The sequence below is a fragment of the Mus pahari genome, chromosome 10 (genome assembly GCF_900095145.1).
Source record: "Mus pahari chromosome 10, PAHARI_EIJ_v1.1, whole genome shotgun sequence".
In the NCBI taxonomy this organism is placed as follows: Eukaryota; Metazoa; Chordata; class Mammalia; order Rodentia; family Muridae; genus Mus; species Mus pahari.
The window spans coordinates 33,237,684-33,241,380 of NC_034599.1; the positions used below are offsets into that span (position 1 = coordinate 33,237,684).

General features: G+C 35.2%; 1 pseudogene; it reads left to right on the top strand.

The window, feature by feature from the left end:
- LOC110328134 overlaps positions 1-498 on the top strand; it is a 7,581-nt pseudogene extending 7,083 nt beyond the window's left edge.
- Positions 499-3,697: the final 3,199 nt, after the last annotated feature.

The following is a 3,697-nucleotide window of genomic DNA, read 5'->3' on the forward strand; positions in this document are numbered from 1 at the left end:
CTTGGTTCATATTTGATGGGATTTTCTGATGCCATGATCCACACTGGATGCATCCTGAGACTGAGTTTCTGTGATGGGAACACCATCAATCACTACTTCTGTGATCTTCTGCCTTTGATGCAGCTCTCCTGCACAAGCACCTATGTAAATGAGGTAGAGATTTTCATTGTAGGGGGGAAAGATATCACTGTGCCCAGTATTGTTGTCTTTATTTCTTATGGCTTCATCCTCTCTAATATTCTCCAAATAAAATCCACTGGGGGCAGATCAAAAGCCTTCAACACGTGCAGTTCTCATATAATTGCTGTTTCTCTGTTTTATGGGTCATGTGCATTTATGTACCTAAAACCCTCCTCAGTTGGATCTTTGAATGAGGGAAAAGTCTCTTCTGTCTTCTATACCATTGTGGTCCCCATGATGAACCCTTTAATCTACAGCTTGAGAAATAAAGATGTTAAACTTGCCCTGAGAAAAACTTTGAGCAGGAGAAAGTTTTAGTGATAAACATTATCTTTAGGACAATTATGTCAAGTCCAATATTTTCTTTTGTGTAGTGCCTTCTTCACTATCTTGGTTTTTCATCACAGGAAGTAATTTTTATTTTTCTTTCCTTATTTTTGACATAGCTTTTCTTTGTTTCCACACTGTGTTCACATGTACGTTTATTCTTTAAATGTTTTTAAACTAGTTTTCATTAACTATAAAGCCTTTGTAAAATTGTTAATCTATCATTTGTTAAGTGATTAAATAAAATAAAAATGATTAGTCAGTATCATATTTGACAATGTTCTTTAATTATATCTCTTTGAAATTACTTTGTTCTGATTCAGTTTTTTCCTTACTGACTAAAAATACACCTCCAATACTTCTTTAGTCACATTAATCATATTAATATTCTGAGAATATATATATCAATATATATATATTCAATATATATAATATATATATATATATATATATATATATATATATATATATATAGAGAGAGAGAGAGAGAGAGAGAGAGAGAGAGTAAGATTGTAGAGTTTAATATGATTAGAGGAACTTAGCATAAAAATGCTCATTAAATTTAAAGTCCAAAGTAATCTATTAGTCTTGATTTCAAGTCTAGCATGTTTAATATGGACTCAGTCTACTTCATTTTAAAAATACTATTTAACTAAGGCAAAAATGGGATAACAAGGTCCCTTTTCGACTTTGGCTGTGGATTCTTCCCCAATATAATGCTAATTCAAACAGCATTTCTTTGTTTTATCATACCATCTGGGGATAGAAAACAAGTTGTTATTTTTCTTTTTGAGTAGCAAGATGCATATTTTGCCAGTGCAGTTGAAAAAAGATTAGCTTAAGTTTGGCCTTCTGATTTCTTATGAAAAGATAATGAAATGCTTTCAGAATGTTGTATTGCTCTGTGGACAATGCTTAATGTTATGATTTCTATTTGACTGATTGATTCATTGCTCCTCTTTGGTTCTTTTCAGTGTCTTGATTTTCTTGCTAAGGTTTTCCTCTATGCTTTTTAATGTTATGTTTGAGATGTGTTCCTGGGTTGTCTGAGTCCTAAATTGATTTCCATGTTTTACTCATCTGCACATTTGAGTAGTCTATGTGGTCATTTATGCCTTTGTAAAGCATGCCTTGGAATTTTTTATTTCTATGTATTTTCCTGTTCTAGACAATTCATAAAATAAATCTGATTACTATATTTTCCTTTATGATTGCCTTTATATATGTATGTTAGATTCATCCAAACTTTAGAATGAGTCTGTGCTATATTTTTACAGCTAAATAAATTCAGAACAAGAGATATAGAACATATTGTTTATGCATTCAGTAGTTAATATATACTTGTTAATTTCGCACAAAATGAACTACATGTTTTATTTTGTTTTTGTTTTGTGAGAGTTTTTAGAGGATGTGTACTTTTATTTCTTTCTTGTTTGGCATTCTTTATTTCATTGACATTTTATCTGATTGTTTTTGTCTCTGCTTGAGAAGGAACATAAAGTTGAATGGATAAAGAGGTGGGAGGATCTGGGAAGAGTTGAGGGAGTGGAAAGTGATGAAAATAATGTATTTGAAGAAGTATTTTAATTAAAGTATAAAACTGGTAGGTAGTTACTTATAAACAATGCTCTAAAATGCATTTATTTATTAGAACCAAGTTTATTATATAGACATATGTTTTCAATTTCATTCACTACCACTTAAAGGAAGAACTGCTAACTAACACAGTGACTGTTTCTATTTTTTCAAACTGTTATCTTAGATGATTAAGTGTTTCTGTTTCATTACATTTCTGTTCCATTGTTTATAGTTATAAGCAACCTATGAAAGATGTCAGATCTCCTCCACTGCCATAAACATTTGTTATTGTCCTTCTTTTATATTACACCCAGATTGGGTGATTTTGGAGTTAATAGGAAAACTAGCTTAATATGAAATGTGTATCCTGTGAGGTTAAAGTAATACAAAAAATATTATGCAAAAAATATTTTCAAATCAACNGCAGAACATAATCCACCTNAGGACTTNNAGATANTGCCAATACTCATGACACTGGCCTGTTCCCATGGTCTGTGGCACCTTTCAGGGTACTAGGAGAAGGTGTCCCTGAAGGTGATACCCATGGAAGCAGCAGCAGTAGGGACAGTAGCATTGCACCATTAAGAAACAGAAACTTGGGAATTCCACTGAAGAAATGCTAATGCACAGACTTTGAGACCCATCTCAACTATACTGTCCATGAATAAGCATGATTTGGTGTGTGCTCAACATCATCAGAAGGTGATTGTGGAAGATTGGGCTCAAAGATCCATTTGGTGTTAAGAGCTCTCTGGGATATTGTGTAGGAGCTTGGAAGATAATGTTGAAAACAGTGCAAAAGATGGAGGCCTTGTGAAATTTTGATTATGAAGAATCTGTGGTTTGGTTTATCTGGGTCTGAAGAATCAGCTGTGATTAACAAGATACCAGAACTACTAATGCACAAACTGCACTACTGGGACAATTGATGCTGGTTAGCTGGAGCTAGAATTTAGTGGTGATTAAGAAGAGACCAGCATCATTGAGGAGAAATCTTCTGGGAAGTATTGTCTGATAGCACAGAGGCTGTGTTTCAGAGATAGCCAAAGTCGTACCTTGTGCTGTGGATAGACTTGGTATTGTGTAAGACTCAGCCAGGTGGTACTTGTTTTGAAAGCATGAAGGAGAGCTGCTCCTGAAGAGCAGCTGAGACTGAGCGCTGTGAGAGGCCATGGAAGGCCATTGGTGAAGGCGCAGCCCCGGTTGTGGTTGATGGCCCAGGACTTGAAGGGGTCAAGCAAAGGACTTGAGGCTTGGCACCATGAAGAGAGCCTATTAGAGGATATTGGTGAAACCTAGTTACAGCAGAAGACAGCAGTGATTTGGAGATGCCAGTACCATGAATACCCACCAAAAACAGCAGCAGCAGTGGAGTACAGGCATCTGGAGCCTAGAGGTTGAGGTGTGTGCTACAAAGAGCAGAACTGGAGAAGTGACCAATCCCTTGGAGGAATCCAGAAGATCGTGAATGGATTCTAGATGGTGGACAGTTGGAGTTTGATTTTGCTTTTGATTGTGACAGTGCCCTGATATTTTTCCCTCTTGAAGGAAGTATTTTAGTGGAAACCAGAGTAAGACTTTTAATTTTAAAAGAATTTGGATTTTAAAAGAG